Source organism: Fukomys damarensis, unplaced genomic scaffold (assembly GCF_012274545.1).
Source record: "Fukomys damarensis isolate Sample0158 unplaced genomic scaffold, DMR_v1.0_HiC HiC_scaffold_17, whole genome shotgun sequence".
NCBI classification, from domain to species: Eukaryota; Metazoa; Chordata; class Mammalia; order Rodentia; family Bathyergidae; genus Fukomys; species Fukomys damarensis.
Genome location: NW_022900929.1, coordinates 21,472,792 through 21,490,840, shown reverse-complemented (window position 1 = coordinate 21,490,840; position 18,049 = coordinate 21,472,792). Strand labels below are relative to the sequence as shown.

Sequence of the window (18,049 nt, the reverse complement as noted above, 5' to 3'; positions counted from 1 at the left end):
CTTAAGCCATTCTGCCAGTCTATTTCTCTTGATTCGCAAATTGAGGCCATTGACATTGATGGTCATAACTGATATGTACTAATTTATTATTGTCATGTTATTATCCTTTTGTTGATTCTTTTTAATTTTTCCCCCTCTCCTTTTAGTTTCTTGCCTTGCCTATTTGATTTGATCTGTTGGGCCTCATGGTGTTGTGACCTTCATTGTCTTTTTCTAGGATATTGTTTAAAATTCCTTGTAGTACTGGTTTGGTGTTCATGAAGTTTCTCAGGTGTTCTTTGTCATGAATGTATCTTATTTCCCCATCCATTTTGAAAGAGAGTTTTGCAGAATACATCAGTCTAGGTTGGAGGTTGTTTTCTTTTAGGACTTGAAATACCTCACTTCAGGCTCTCCTTGACCTGAGGGTTTGTGCTGAAAAGTCTGCTGTGATTCTGATGGGCTTTCCTTTGCATGTGATTTGTTTCTTTTCTCTTACTGCTTGTAGTATTTTGTTCTTCTGTTGGGTTTCTGGGATCTTGATTATTATATGTCTAGGTGTAGATTTTTTTTTTTAATACTGGCTAGATGGAGTCCTATATGCCTCACTTATCTGTATGTAAAATTCTTCCCTTCTGTTTGGGAGAAGTTTTCTGTCATTAATTCTGTGAACAGCTTTTTTAAGTTAAGGAGTCGTTGGATTGATTTCTCATGATCCCTTACTGTTTTTAAGAGAAGTCTCTTTTCAGGGTCACTTACTACAATCCTATCTTCTATGTTTGAGATTCTATCTTCTCATTCGTTTATTCTGTTGCATACACTTTCAATGGAGTGTTTAATCTCCTGCATATCTGTTTGAATCTTTTATAGAGTGCATTTCTTTCCTCAGTTGGGCATTCATTGTTTCCATTTCTTTCTTATGCTGGGCCTTCATGGCTTCTATCATGCTCCTGAGCTCATCTATTTTTTTTTTTTTTCTGTTTCTCTTCTAGAGTCTCAAATCATGACTTCCATTTTGCTCACCATCTCTATGCTTATCTGGGAAATTATTTCTGTTTTGAATTTTTCTAAAGCCTAATTGATCTGTTTTGTTACTTACTGTGCTATGGGTTCAGGGTGTCCTGCTGGTGCACTATCATACTTTTCATTCTCATTTGCCCTACTGTTTTTCAATTGGTGAATTGGAAATCTGTCTTTGTGTCTTGCTTAAGTGTTTTCTCATTTTTATTTTTGTTGTGGGGTTGTCCTTGGTTTAATTTCTGGATTATTACTTAAATCTTCCTGATATAGTTATGCTTTAGCTTTTGAGTCTCTAATGACTCATAGACATTCTCATTTTCATAATATCAGAAAAAACAACTCATTAAATCAATCACAATCCTTTATCCCAATTGATACAATCAGCAACACAATAGGATCAAACACAACCTGTGAATTGGCCACTCGTGGTAGTTATTAATCTGTCACCCTTAAATCATTTGAATTAAATTAAAATCAAGAAGCAGCCCAAAATATGTTTGCAGTGAATACACTCTTCAATATAGCATCTTTACCATTTAGAATGGGGGCTTAGACAGAGTTAGGATGATAGGAGTAGATGAGTGAAATAATTGGAGAAGGTTTCAAGTAAGGTTTACCTGAGTGAGGTAAAATGACAGAAGAAAAGAACGTAAAGAAAAAAACTAAAAATGATAAAAGAAGAAGTCTGAGTTAGCACAGGAGCAGGAACAGAAAGGGAAATGAGAGATAATATGGTGGAGCAAGAGACTGAGTTGGAGAAAGAGGACAGAAAAAAGAAAGAATGTGCAGAGTGGAATGAGGAAAAGAAAGAAAAAAAATGAATTTGAAGGGCTTCTTTCAGACTGTATCTCTGATGTCATAATATACAATGTGTGCAGCCATGTACAGAACTAAGTCCCCTGATCTCAGCTAGCCAATGGAAGAACTCTGCAACTCAGACTGACCTCAGGACACAAGGCCCAGACAGAGTTCCCTGATCTCCTGCAGGGTTGAACTCCACTTAGTTCTACTACAGGTTTCCCCCCTGCCCTTTCTTTAAAGATGTTCAAAGTTAGGAGCTCAGAAAAATACCCTTTATGACCACCTAGGCCTCTGCAAAGTGGATCCAAGGACTGGCCCAATCAGGAAGTCTGGAGGGGGTGGTGTCTCACAGGCACCTTCATGGCTACCTTCCTTGCTGGAACTGCTGGCGGTGCAGGCAGTGGAGGTTCTGCAGAATGGGTCCAGGCAGGCTGGAGGGAGAGCAGATCTCAGAGCAGCCTTCCCAAATCTTACCTTCCTTGCTGGGGCTGGTGGTACGCAGGCCATTAGTCATATTTCTAATGTCCAATAGCTACATGTTGCAAGTGGCTATAATACTGAATTTCTAAAGAAATTATCCAATTTTATCACTGAATATACAAAGATAGATCTGTTCACTTCCTTCCTAAATTTTGCCCTGTGGATAACTACCTTCCTTAGAAGGAATAAGAATGCACCTAAATAATACCTCTAGCTGGACTTATGATCAAATATTAATTACTGACTGAAATGTGCTACTTGGCAGAGTGAGTAGTTCTAATATATCCAATCAAAGTGGGTCCAACTTTCTTTAGTTGCAGACTCATCACCTAATTCCTCCATGGTGCCCAACACAAGGTTTCAGAAATAACGGAGAAATAAAAATATGTTTCTACTTCTTGGAAAACATGCTGTGGGTAACTCAAATTGTTGTTATTTCAGTCATTCTCTCTATGTAGTTATTTACATGGAGTACAGTTGGGTCTGGTCATGTCACCCTGACATTTTCTTCAGTTAAAAACCAATTTCACCCTAAATTCCGAGTCTGAATCTTCTCTCTCAGCAGTCAATTTGATTCTACCAACATTAGATTGGCGAGAGGTGGGGAAGTTATAAGGGGCAGGGATAGGGGCTCCCACAGATAACAGACTATTTCCCATGCAGGCTTCATTTACTCAACAATTAATTACATGTTAGCCTATCATTCTGTAATCTTGAAAATATGAAAACTTAATTTGAGAAAAGAAGCTTTCCCCTCTCCACTTAAAAATAGTGGTACTATCTAGTATACACCAAATCTAACCTATGCTACATAATTATATTATTTAGTCAGTAAAAAGCAATTATTAGTTACACCCTCATCACCAATCCCCCTAAAAAAGGCAGAAGGTGGGAGAAGGATAAAGTCAAAACAAAAGCCTATGGCTAGAAAATTTTCAGGGGAAAAGAACAAGCATCTTCTTTGGGAATTACTCTAGGCAACGCAGCAAAAAATTATAGCATCTAAACTGAGATTACATAAATACTCTAATAAAATCCAGAGCCTGATTTATGGAAGCATTCTGTCTTGTGCTTGCTTCCACATAGAGCTGCGACTCAGTGTGTAGGACCTGAGCATAGAAACTGCACACCTGTCCTACCATCTCTCCTGCAGCAGAAAGAGGGGGATTTGGGAGCTGCTATGTCTGTCAGTGATACATGCAAGAGCACAGGAGGAAGGGAAAGAAGAGTGGCTAAATACATATATAATCATTCTCCTTTAAAGTCAGAAATAACTAGCTTTCCTTTGTGCATTTATAGGCACAGTTTACAAAGGGTTCTCCATCTCTACTCCTAACCCCCAAACTATGTCATTCCCTAGAGACTTCTGTACACACAAAGCAATAAAAAGCAAGGCAGAGAGCATATAGTATCCAAACCAAACTGTTCCCAAAATGGAAGACTTTAAAGAAGCTTCAAAATTTGCAAATAAAACATGGTTCTTGAAGAAAATGAACAATAAATGGAGGAGACTCGATGCTATGTATCCTGTAATTATGCCCAGTATTTCTTTATTATTCAAAAAATGGAATAGGAGAGAGGTGGGAAAGAGCAGAGCGCTCAGGCATACAATGTGATCCTGGCATTTTTACTACATAAAACTAATTATGCCTTCCTAAAAAGATGTTTTATTGTTATATGTAGCAAAGAGGTGAGCCTAGATACAAACCCACCTCACTCACATACACTATCATCAGAGGTTTCTTCTCATCTTTTGTAAGCCAGCCCTGGTAATCACAGACATGCCAGAATAGTGCTCAACATTGTATTTTATTAAACTAACATGATAAACCTAAATTTAAATACACTGACATGACATATTTTAAATTCCACAACAGTTCATAAAAATGAGCTGGTTCCTATGATTATTGCTTCACTGTAACTCCTAAAACAATTGCAAAATGCTTCAGATTATTAAACTAGCCCATGAGGATGCTGCAGATCAACACTGATGCAATGCATCTCCAACCAAAATATTGGCTGAATGCTGTGAGAGGAATGTAGATTTCTGAGCTGCTTTAGGAGGCTCACTTCACAGCAAACCTGAAACTGGAAAGGGCCACAGGACCTCCTCTAAACAGCTCATTTCTGAGTCAATGGCCGTTTACAAGCATTGGTAAAGACTTCATGCAGAATACAGAGGTGTCACTGGTGAGCCTGGACTAAAACAGATTCTTCCAAAGAAAGTTCCAGAACAAGACTGTGAAACAGAACTAAACAGTGCCATCTGGTGCGAGAAAAAGAGGGAAAAATATTAGCAGTGAAACTATAAGGCAATGTACTGCATTTTAAACCTTTATTCAGATGAGAACTAGTGCTTTATTTTTTTCACAGAAATGCCCCAGTGTTTCATGCACAGTATTTTTTTACACAGAAAAAAATGAATTCTTTAAGAAAATACATAAACATTACCAAGTATAAGCTATCACCAATTGAACTACATAAACTTTAAACTATTACCATTCCCGACTCCACTGTGATAGTCTCTGCCACATCTGTTTCAGTAGGTGCTTTAAAAACCTTATTGCCAATTTTTATCCTGTTACATTCTCTTCAGTTTACCACACTATTTCACTATGTATCTCTATTCCTCTTTTGCTTCTAAAAAATAACATTTTTTAAAATAAAATTCTTCTACTCTTTGTAATTTATGATCATTCTTTTTGTGTGGGGTGTGATATTGGGTGGCTCCCCATAGCGTTACACCCTTTGTTAGATGTCTGCTCTGTATATTCCAGAAACTACTAACCATAACAGAACAAAACAGTGACCCTACCAATAATTTACAAGGGTGTCAATTATTAACTTAACAGACTACTTCTAATAGAATACTGCAATTTTCCAATAGCATAAATACTTTATAACCAATTATTTCAAAGGCTACAATAAAAATTTCTAGGTTTTATAATGATATCAATTTACAAATGTACAAACAAAACAAAAATTAGGAAACTAAGGTACCTGGGAATACAAATACTAATTCCACTATGAACATGTAGGAAGATAATTTTCTATATTCTTTTATAAAATAATTGTCTATGCCCAAACTGTTTTTTGATTATGGACTCATAAAGATAGAAGAGACTCAAGAGATCATTCTGAGCCCATGAGTTAATACATCAAGAACAATATCATTGAAAAAAAAAAAGGTAAACACGTGCATACACATGAAATTACTCCATGGCAAGCAGAGTGGTGCACACCTGCAATCTTAGCTACTGTGGTGGGGGCTGCTGGGGCAGAAGAGCCTCAAGTTCAAGTCCAGCCTGGGCAACTTAGAAAACCTTATATAATTTTTTAAAGGTGATGGGAATAAGGAGATTGGGGATATAGTTCAGTTGTAGAGTGCCCTTGGGTTTAATTCCCAGGACTGGGGAAAAAAAAGTAACCAAAGAATGTCTACATTTACTTCTCCTAATGGAAGAAAATGATGCAATAAAACCTGTAAGTATACAGAAGAGGAAAAGTAACCCTGGCTGGCAGACTTCATGCTTCAGGTCTTTTTGTTTATTTGTTCTGTTTTGTTTTGTTTCTTTGAGACAGGGTCTCACTTTGTAGTTCAGGCTGGCCCTCACCTCACTGTTGCCCCAGCTTGGTCTTGAGCTCATAGCCATCATCGTGTCTCAGTCTTCTGAGTGTTGGGATTGCAGGCATGCTTCATCACACCCAGCCCCAGGTCTTATAGTACAAGATTATAATTAAGCTTGCTGGAATCCATATGATCCATATCCATGTCATAGTTAAAGCATTATTTCAGAGAGGGAGAAAAATCTTTAAGCCAGGGATCTATCTTGAAACATATAGATAATCAGGTCAATATTCCCTTAGTTCAGGATAACTGAAGGAATGAATGGGATATAAATGTATGAATGATGAAGAATAAAAATACTGAAATTAGCAATTTTACAGATACTATATTTGAAAGAGAAAGGATTCCTTCTACAAACCCTTTCCATTTGAGAGCTACATAGAAAGTTTTCCTCTTCAGTAGCCTGTAGATGGTGCTACTAACCTGTTTTTCTTTCTCATGAACATTTTTTTTTTTTTTTTTTTTTTGCAGTTTTATCACTAGACGAAGCTAATTTATATATTTCATTCTTGGTCAAAATTGGGAGGGTGGGAATTATTCTACTTTCTCATTCATCACTTTATGTATACATGGGTAATTTTCTTTAAAAATTAAAGTCATAACTTTAAAAATTCTGTATAGACCTAATGTTCAAATATCAAAGAAATATTGATGAAAGAAGTATAAATGAAATAAATGAAGTAAAAGAGACTACGGAGATCATCTCATCTTGTGCTCTTCCACTTTCATACACACAGTTAAAAGCTGAGGAAGGATCTGGTCCAGAACATAGATATTGTGGCCCAGGTCCTACAAACTCCATTCGAGAATACTCACTCCATCAAAGACAACAGCTGGCCCCACAAAGCAAATTACTGAAACACAATGTGCCATTTTCCTTTCCTAAGCTTTTCTCTATAGACTATAGCCAGTGAGTTTCTAGGATGGGCCCAAAGTCACCAAGCTTCTTTGTGGAAGAAGAAATTGGAACCCAGATCTACCAAGGAACCAAGATGTCCTTTTAAAAAGGCTGTGAAATCCTCTTGTAAAAGATACAGATCCAGGGTTGGGGATGTAGCTCAGTGGCACAGTGACTGCTTGGTAAACGTGAAGACTTCAGTTCAATTCCCGGTACAAAAATAAAAAATAAAAAAAAAAAAGTTGCAGTTCCTTTGCAAAATGGCTATTACCTAGACCTAACATGTTTTGAATATGACACACTGCATTTCGGAAAAGGAAAGTGCATCTGCAATAACTGTATTTTTTAAATCATCTTTTATTGTACAATTTGCTTTAGATCCAAAGCAGTTAAGACTACCTCTTTTCTTTCCTTTTTTTGGTACTGGGGATTGAACTCAGGTCCTTGCGCTTGCAAGGCAACTGCCAGAACCACTGAGCTAAATCCCCGGCCCTCCATTTTTCAATTAATTTTTAGAGCAGTTTTTGGTTCTCAGCAAAATTAAACAAAGTACAGAGTTCCCATTACTCCCTGTCCCCACACAAGCACTGTGTCCCCCTCTATTAATATCCTTGTGAGCTGCCTCAATCTTGAGCCCACAATCACACACCATTGCCCCACTTTACACCAGGGTTACTCTTGGTGCTGTACCTTCTATGTGTTTTGACAAATCAATAAATATGTATACACCATTGCAGTACAGTTTCACTGCCTTGAAACTTCCCTAAGACCTGTCATTTATCCTTCTTACAATTCCTCATGACTACTGTGTTTTTATGTTGTTTTTCACAGCCTCCTCCAGTTTTGCCTTTTCTAAGATGTTTGATTTTCTGTAACCTCCTTCTCTCCACACACACACAAAAGTTCTACTGTGAGTTCACTGGCAGTGAGGTGATGTCTGGATATTTGTTTCTCTCTGTCCAATAAGAATGGATATAAAACTTAGCATGCACTGAATGAAAATTAATTATTATAATTAATCTAAAATAATCAATTCTCCCTCAAATCACTCTCAAGTGAAATATACAAAAATTAACTTGAAAATTTGCAATAAATTACAGGAAATAAATAGATAATAGGAAAAATATCTTCAAATAATTTTACTATCTAAAAAATCCAATCATCAAAACTGAGCCAAAGGATTGGGAATTTAGCTCGGTGGTTTCAGAGCCTGCCTCACAAAAGTGCACGGGCCCAAGTTTGATCCCCAATACCAAAACAAAAAAAACCAAAAGACAACAACACTGAGTCATGATCAGAAGAAGAGCTTGTAATGAATTACGAGATTTCAGTATTTACTACTGGAATATGGATTCCCTTTGTAGTTAACCCCTATTTACAACTATATCAAATAAGAATAATCTACATAATGCTGACAATAGGTAAAATTGGTAAGAGTGACTACCAAGCAGTAGGTATTGTGATAGTGACTTTTATATATATTACACCAACTTTTTAATGATCATAAGATGTTTAGGAGTCATTAGTCTACTTAACAAAGCACCAAGTAATCAGAAAACTGGAATTACTTTCCCACAATCATATAGCTATTAAGAGATGGAGCTTGAATTGGGACTATCAAAGAGCACAGCCACAATTTTGGCTCTGTCTGATGTGTACTCCTAAATCACAAACATAAACATACAGTGGTAGACAAAGATATAGACAAATTGTGGTAGAATTCTCATTATGAACATGGATCCATGTATGCTTCCTACAAAATTATGATTTTAGTTTCTTTGGTCCTTGACCTATCTACTCAATATAAAGGTAATTCATATAAAAAGAACAAAAAGTTGTATTTCATCATTAGGTAAGACTAAGACATGGAAAGGGTAACATTTGGTTTCCAGATTGAAGGGAGGTCTTCCACAGGTAACTGCCCAGCTTCTTGCTAGGGCCTGCTAGTTTCTCCACCATACCTCTTCTCTCTCTCACCATGATGGCCCATTCCACACTCACCTGTCAGAATCATTTCTATCAAACATCACTGGTCAGGACACATCCTCTGCAATTTAGCACTCTCCCCACTGTCTGACTCCCGCTTTCTCAATTCCATCCTACCTTTCAATGTGACTAATTCAAGTTAAAGCAAGGTGGAAGTGAAGGGAGTATTAAAGGATGTTTACAGATTAAGTTGTCAAAAGCACATCTTGGGCTATATATTAAGCACCTAATCTAACAGTTAGGTGCTTAATACTGGCCAGGTTTTGTACTCAGAATTTTGTATGCAATCTATTATTTAAACTCTAACTCCAAAAAGTGAATATTATTATTTTCATTTCACAGGTTAGAAAAAAGAGACATGACTAGGAAATGGCAGAGTAGGTTAGAGATCCACACTATCATGACCATATTTTATCTATTATATAAAAATTCCTGTCTCCAGATTTTGCCATTTGTGCTAAAAAAAAAACCCAAAAAACTAAAAAACCTCAGCAACTTCCACTTGACAATCTGTAGAGGAACACTTGAGAATTTGTAAGGGACCATAATAATTTTAAACATTTACATTTCACAGTGTTTTAAAATTATTCTTTAAAATAGCATTAAATATAATTATTCTACAATATTTATTTAGTATATTTAAAGTATACTATATGAAGTCCATATGTCCAGTAAAATGGTTACTATATTTAAACAATTAACATGTCTCATCTATCTACTCATTTTTTCCTTCTCTAGCAAAAGCAGCTGTCATTTACTCAGTTAGCATACACATTGAATATCACACACTATTATTACAGTCCTCATATGGCACACAGATCTTTCAGACTTAGTCATCTACATATTTGCTACTTTGTACCCTTTGACCTACCCTCTTCTTACCCTTATTTCTACCCTGGAAAGCACTGCTTTTCCTCTATTTCTACATTTTTGACAATTATTAAAGATCCTACATATAAGTTTGATCGCACAAAAATTTCCCTTCTGTGTCTCGCTAGTTTCAGTTAGGACAATGTTTTCAAGGTCCATTCATGTTGTGGCAAGCAACAGGCTTTTCTCTTTCCTTTTCTAAGGCTGAATAATACTCCGTTGTACATTGTATGAATACAGTCATTTTTAAAAACACCACCTGTCAAATATTTACCAGTACCAAATTAGATTACAGTTTTCCAGGGAAAGAATCTATTTGCATTTTACATTCTTTTCACCACAGCATGCTCACCAAATTTCAACAAAGTGTTATTTGCAATGAATACATCTAATAGCTGCATTTAACTGATCCATATAAGAATTAGCAAGAATGTTCCAAGCTGTGCCAGCTCAGTCAGTCTCAATGCCTGTCTCAGTTATGCCAGTGTTATGGTTTATAGCTAGAAGTCTGCAAAGCTTTATGCACTCATAGAGGGACTTTGGAAGGTGACCGGATCATGAGGCAGTGATTAATGCACTGATGAGTTTATAACTAAATGTGAAGCTGGGAAGGGAAGTCTGGAGAGAGGAGGTGGGTCACAGTGGGCATTGCCAGGAAGGGAATAGCTCCCTCCTTATTCCTTTGATCTCTCTCTTGCATAAGCAAGCCTCCTCTGCCATGCTGCCCTGCCTAAAAACCAGCTGACTATGCACTGAAACTTCTACAAACTGTGAGCTAGAGCAAATCTGTCCTTTAATTTACAGGTGTCACATACTGTGTCTCAGCAATGAGAAAGTAAGATACTGACACTGGTTTTGCTGACTGGCTTTGGAATTCATGCTGGAAAAGCATTCCGCTCAAATATATTGGGAAGCCCTTCTCTTTACCTAATCTGTAATTCCTAGCCCTCTACAATCAGACTCATGGGCCCAGGTAACATCTGCTGTCAAGGCTTATGGATGATTGTAATGTTGCTCTCTCAGCACTTCAAGGACCAAAGAACTGTGGAAAAGAAAGAGTGAGAAAATGTAGTGAGGGTGTGGCTAAAATCAGATTAGGGAAGAGGAAGAAAAACACAGCAGTAAATCAAGGCTTCTCTTCTGATCAAAACATAAAATTAACTTTAACCACGGATAATCCTGATCAGCCTAAAATTGCATTCACTTTAAGTCTGATATACTATTCTGTTAAAATTAAAATATATGTATTTTTTTAAGGTTTTCTGAAGGATGGTGGCACATGGCTGTAGTTCTAGTACCCTGGGAAGTTGAGGCAGGTGACACAAGTATGACCCCAGCCTGGGCAATTTAACAACTTAGTGAGATCCTTTCTTAAAATTAAAATATTTAGTAAGGGTTGGGGATGTAGCTCAGTGTGAAGGCCCTTGGTTTAATCTCCAGTACTGCAGAGACACACACACACACACACACACACACACACACACACACACACACACACGGTTAACTGCTCCAGCCAAATAAAATAGTACTTACATCTTGTCATCACTGAAAATGTATCTATTATTTCCTATTGCACTCAACAAGAAATGCAGAATTTCTAACTTGGCCTTGATGTCTGCATGCCCTTCGAGGCTTACTTGCACTCACCTCCAAGCCACACTGGTCTTGCAAACCCCTGAAAGCCTCTCAGAGCATTCAGGGCACGACCCAGTGTCTGCCATGACATTCTAACTCTCAATCCATCTCTGGTCAGTCCTTCTACCTTTGGGAAGTTTGATTTTAGAAAAGCATTTAAACTGTGTAAGGCACCTCCACTTTCCCACTCACAGTCATCTTTCCTGTTCTTTCAAATCATATAATTATGACATATTTGTGTTATCTGGGCTTCCTCCAAAAAACTGAATTGTAGGAACAATGTCTGTATTTTTCTACACTGTACATCCAGCTCCTACTATGTCACTGGCTCCAGAGATAACATGATAATACCTTTTAGAACTCATGAAAAAATGGAATGAGGGAAGATTGAAATAAATGGGGAGAAAGAGCCATGAAAGATTAAAGGTAGACTGAGTTCGGAGGAAAGGAGAAAGGGCAGGAAACTAACTGCACAATGAAGACTATCCCATTACCTAAATCCTGGAACTGGAAGAATTCAAAGGCTAGTGGTTCTATCCCTTCATTAATGACAGAGGAGGAGGCAGCAGTGACCTAAGGTTTCACATTTAACACAAAAATCCAAGTTTCTTAACCTGAATTTGACAGTTTATATAAAATTATGAGTCCACTCTACTTTTGAGAATAATTCACAATGGCCTTAAAAATCCTGTTGAAGCTATAATAAGACAGGTCTAGATAACAAAACAAATCAAACACAGAATCATCAATACCGCAGAACTTCCACTTCTCCCATTCAGTCAACAGCACCACAAAAAAAACTGCATGGTACATGAAAGGCACTAGGCCAAATGTCTCAACTCCTCCCTCAGCACCACAGGTCAATGCCATCACATCCCCCCTTAGAGATAAAGAGATAGGTGCAAGTGCAGCCAGTCAAGTAGTAACCAAACTAATGGGCCATGATAGAGATAGGCAAGAAAAGGGATTCAAAAGCTAAACAAGATGAAATTTATATTCAGCAGAATTCTTCACAGAAGGCATCACAGAAGTGGGTGGCATAAAGTAGGAAATGAGAGTGCTACTCTTCTGTATTCATAATCCCCACCAAGGACAGAACTGCTGACTGGCACAGATAGAAGTAATTTGTTACATGGGTTGGGGAATCCTTATCTAAAAGGCTTAAGACCATTATGCAGGACTTCATTATTTTCAGATTTCCCAATGTGTACAGAAGCATTAGGTTGATTATCTGCCATTTAAAAATCTGAAATCTGAAACTTTTTTAGTGACGTTGGTATATTTCAGACTTTGAATATTTGGATTAGGGATGCTCAATACGAACCGGAATGGTACCTCAAAATCAATGCCTAAGGAAAAAATTTAACAAAAATAGAATTGTTCAGAATGTAGCATTCTCACTTAAGGCAGGCCTAAATGTTTGCACTGGCTATTGTTCTCAGATGAGTTTAGTCATAACAAAGAGACTAATCAATCCATCTACAGTCTGACTTCTGTTTGCATTCCTGTCAATTGTTAACTGCCGCTAAAGTATCAGTAGGAAGCCAGGTGTGATGGGACATGCCTGTAATCCCAGCACTCAGGAGACTGAGACAGAAGGATCCCTGCCATTTAAGGCCAGCTTGGGCAATACAGAGAATTCAATGCTAGCCTGAAGTAATGAGCAAGGCCCTGTTTATAAAAAAAGAATTATTAAGTGTTAGTAGGTACAAGGATGTAACATACTGACACTAGAGGAGTCTCCAAATTTACCACAGAATAACCAGATAGCAAAAACAACCATTAAGTACAGACAGTACTGATGTAATAACGGTTATTTCTTTCATTTCACAAGTTAGCCAGAGGAGTAAGTCACCCAATTCCTTACATATATTATTCTATAGTCTACTAAGCACTTTCCTTCCTCTCTCCCTCAGCTTGACAAACATTTGTTCTACTCCTACCAAATACAATAAGATGAATATATGTTGTGTTGGCTTTTCTGTTACTGGGACAAAATACATGATAACCAAAACTTAAAAGAGAAAAGTCTTCTTTTGGTTCAGAGTTTCAGGTTTTCATACATTATCTACTGGTTCCAAAGCAAAAATATTATAGTGAAGGGCACGACAGAGGAAAGCTGCCCACCTCATGTCAGCTGGGAAACAGAAGAGTATGAAAGCCAGAGAGAGAGGAGGAGGCCTAGGAAACTAATAGCTAAAAGGATGCACACTGAGGCCATACTCTTAAGTGAAATAAATAGGACACACATGTGTAAATACCAAATAGTTTCTCTGGTATGAGAAACTGAAAGTATAAATGAGGATCAAAATGTATAATACATAATATGAAATAGGAAAAAAATGGTCTGAAGGGGAAGTGGAAGAGGTAGGGATGAGGAAAGAAGTGAAAGGAAAAATATGAGAAAAGGAAAAAAATGGAAACAAAGTCTACAAACAGGGAGGGTTGAAGGGGTTGAAGGGAGGGAGGGGAATGGGTAAAAAAATAAGAACCAAGATATATCACATAAAGGTACAAATTCCCAATGATGAATGTCATTGTATTGTATACCTAAAATGTACCAATAAACTTAATGAATTAAAAAAAAAAAAGGATACACCCTTCCAGGTCATAGCCTTGGCAACTTACCTCCCCCAACCAGGTCCCAGCTCCCAACAGCAAGTTCAGCTATAAACTCATCAATGGATGAATCCATTAATGACTTCAAACCTCTTAAGGCAATCACCTTCCAGTGCCCCACCTTTGAACACAACAGCCTTCTGAGGGACACTTTTGATCCAAGCCATAATATATGTTATCTTATCTGAGACTTGTGTAGTCCTCACAAGACAGATAAATCAAGGGAGGAAGAAAGGTTCACAGAGTTACTTATTTATGTAACATCAAAAGAAACACAGTTGAAATTATAAAATGGCTTTGCCAATGTCTCGTATAATCCTCTCTGGAGTTCCAATTCCTCATCTAGGACTCCTATCTCTGATTTTTCAGAGAAAAGCAGATTATCAGCGAAAAGAAAATCCACATTTACCTTTTATAATTTGTGTCTGTTCTCTATTAGAATAGCTCTAAAATGCTAATAAGCCTCTATCTGTAATATAAAGGATTATTTCCTTTTTCTGTTTTTCCATTTTTTTCACACATCTACACTTCTAATGACAACAGGATATAACATTCCCTCCTTAAAAGGCTCTACTCTCTTAAATCTTCTCAACTTGGTTTTGCCTTTTCCTTATCAAGGAATACCCCACATGGTTAATCTTGCCAGGGATTCTAAGGTTCCAACCAAACTTGCCATTCTAGAGCCACGTAGGTCTTGCTTTACACTGCCATCCAGTGCAAATTCTCTCATTTAAAGATTCTTCCTCCTCTAAAATTCATGTATGTATATCATAAGCAACACAATTTGGATTGCACACATTATACTTATGCAAACATAGGCACAGTCACTCTAAACTTACATTGACAAAGATGCTTGCTGCTTAAAATCTTTCCCTGTTTGGTCATAACATTCAACTAAATGAAGCATAATACCAATATTTAATAACAGATGTATTGAGACTGTGACTTGCATACCACACAATTCACCCCTGTAAAGTCTAAAACTCAACAGTTTTTAGGTCTAAGAAAAATTTCAGAATAGAAGGATACCAAACATGTTGCCCTACAAGAGCAAGAATTCTGCCCATATCTGCAGACAAAGACTCTTAGTGGGAGCCTTCATATTTAAGTAAGAGAATGAGAAATCACAGTAGAGCCCCAGCCTAGGGAGGGTGGTTTTTACAGTGCAGATCCACATACAAGGTGGCAGATCCACCAACTGTGCTCTTAGGTTCAAGCTCATAAATGGCTTCATGCCCATAAGGGTTGGATTTATGGGCTTTAAAGCTAAAATTGAAACCATCTGCTAAGGGATCCAGGAGTAATAATGCACACTAATGTTTTGGCAAATAGGCTCTTCTATCTTCTGACACTGGTCTTGGAAATGTTCCTTAAAGTTTTCCTGATAACTAAGCTTCCAGCTGACCTCAGCTGAGGCCCCAATATCCAGTAGCTCACACAGCTACACAGAAGGAACTGAGCCCTTCTGAATCACTGGGACAGCCCTTCCCAGGAGATTCCAAGGGAACTATATCTCAGCTCCAGGCTCTCTCTATATGCTACAGTTTGGGAGTAACTCTCTCACAGAACTGCTGGGAGACACCCTTATCTAAATCACTGAGATGAGCTTGCTGGCCTCCAACCCATACCAAATCGTGAAAGGATGCTGTCTCGGGTCCTGCACCTTTCTACCACTGTTAGGGAACTGTTCCACTTGTGCAAAGAATGCTGGGAGAAGCATTTGTTTGAGTCATCAAGACAGGCTTGACAGGTGCTGCTCCACTGTAGGTCCTGAAGGGATCCCAGCTTGGCTCTACCTCTTCACTTTCACAGCCCTGAGTTATACTACCAGTTCAGACAACTTCTGTGAGACAGGCTTTTTGCTCTTTGAACCACAGCAGTTCCATAAAATACTTTGAATGTTAGCTCTAGTCTCTCTTATGTGTGATAATGTGATATACAAACAATTTTGCCTATATAGAAAACTGTCAAGAACCTTGTCCACTGTTATCACCAGGCTAGGCTTGCCAGCATAAGATTCTAAATTAGCTGTACAATTCAATTTCAGCCCTTCACGCTTGTAGAATGGAAGTGTTCTACCCAGCAAGGGTCCTGTTGAGAGATGTGCCCATCTGAGTCCCTGTGGCAGGCTAGCCAAATGCTGATCCTCAGCATATTCTTAAATGGCCCTAGATCTTGATTGTAGTCTTCTTTCTGGGGACAAGTCCTACTTGGCTAAATATCTGAAGAGAGGTCTGTTCAGAAATGTTATCTGCATGAAAACAACCTGATCTTGAAATGGTCTTATAACTGTCTCTATCCCTTCTCAACTGCACCATGAGAGCAGGCCCATTTACCCAAGAACTTACTCACAGATGTGTCTATCTATAACCCTGAAAATAGGCCTGAAGATCTCAGTTTCAGCTGTGAACTTGAAACAACTCAGTGTCTCAGTTCTATGCTACTGCAGTCAGAAATCTGAGCATTACGGCTAATCTAGTATGCCTTCTACTGATTCACCAGTAGCCTACTCGTGGAAGAAACCACAGCTGTCACACAATGGATGATAGACCAGTTTGAAATTCCTGAAGCAAACCCTTACTCTCTTACCAGCCCCTCATGGTACTCCAGTCATAGCTATGTTGGCCAAAATGATCTGGGATTGGAATGACCCCTAGCAATGCAATGGAAAAAGTGGTTATGGGTTTGGGGACCAAAAGAGGTCGACAGCTCAAAATTTCTGGGCAGGCATAGTATGAAGGATAATCACAGAAAAAGTCAACCTGAGAATGGTAGAATAAATACCTATATCACCTCTATGCAGGCATCAATATACAACTAGAAATACTGGCAACCAGGGAAATATGATTTCACCAAATGAACAAACTAAAGGGCCAATAGTTGACCCTAAAGAGATGGAGAAACATGATCTAACTTAACAATTCAAAGTAGCTGTTTTAAGGAAGCCCACTCAGAGCCCTTTCTGAAAACATAAAGAAATGATTCAGAAATTTACCAGATTTAAATAATTAAAAATATATCAATCAGAAATTCTGAGCAGATAAATATAGTCAATTAAATGAAAGATTCAATGAAGAGTATCTATAGTAGAATAAGTAAATCAAACAAGAAACAAAGAATGAGACTGAAGACAGACTATTGTGAAATATACACTAAGAAGAAAACAGGTAAATGTATAAAAAGGAATGATGAAATAATGGTACTTATGAGACATTAAAAGAGTAGTCAGGTCATTGCAGTTCAAACAGCAATTGAGAAAGAGGAAAGTATAGAAATCTTACGTCAAAAAATAAAAGCAGAACATTTTCCAATTCTATACTCAGATATACAATGATCAAAGGTCACCAAAAATTTCAATCCAAATAATATTCATTTAAGATATATCATAATAAACTTGCCAAAGGTTCAAAAGATTAGAAAGAAAATCTCTAAAATCACAATAAATGATATAAATAGTATATGAGGGAGTTACAATACATACAGCAGTAGACTTCTCAGCAGAAACTTTAGAAGCCAAAAGGGAGGTGGATAATATATTTAAAGTGACCAAGGAAAGCAAAAACAATCTGCCAACCAAGATAAGAATACTATATGCAGCAAAGTTCTCCTTCAAAACTGAAGGAAAGATGAGGAGTTACAAAGCTAAACAAAAGTTGTCCAAATTCATCATTATCATTTGTATTTTTTAAGGAAGACCAAAGAGAATTCTTCCAGTTGAAAGATAAGAATATTAATGAATAATATGAAGCATGTACAAGTATAAAACACATTGTAAATCTAAGTACATCAAGCCCCTTGTATCTGGATATGCTGTGGCTTTGGATTCAACCAAATGCTAAACTACTAAAAGAAAAAAACGTTTGTACTGAACATGTATAGCCATTTTAATCTTGTCATAATTACTTAAACAACAGTGTAACATCTATATACTTAGCTTTTACATTGCATTTGGTATTATAAGTAATGTAGAGATGTGTTAAAGCATATAGAAAGTTGCCTGTATTATATGCAAGAACTGCAATATTTTACACTGGGGTCATGAGGATCCACAGAGTATTCTACTGATTGCTCAGTAGAAATTGAGGAATAATGGTATGTAGTCAAATCAAGAATACGTCAATAGTATAATCACT

At 37.4% G+C, this 18,049-nt stretch overlaps 1 protein-coding gene across 1 annotated transcript in view; it reads right to left on the bottom strand.

Annotated features, from left to right (window-relative positions):
• The window catches only part of Auts2 (activator of transcription and developmental regulator AUTS2), a 1,133,790-nt gene that overhangs the window by 678,967 nt on the left and 436,774 nt on the right, over positions 1-18,049 (bottom strand). The gene's annotated exons all lie outside the window — the stretch shown is intronic.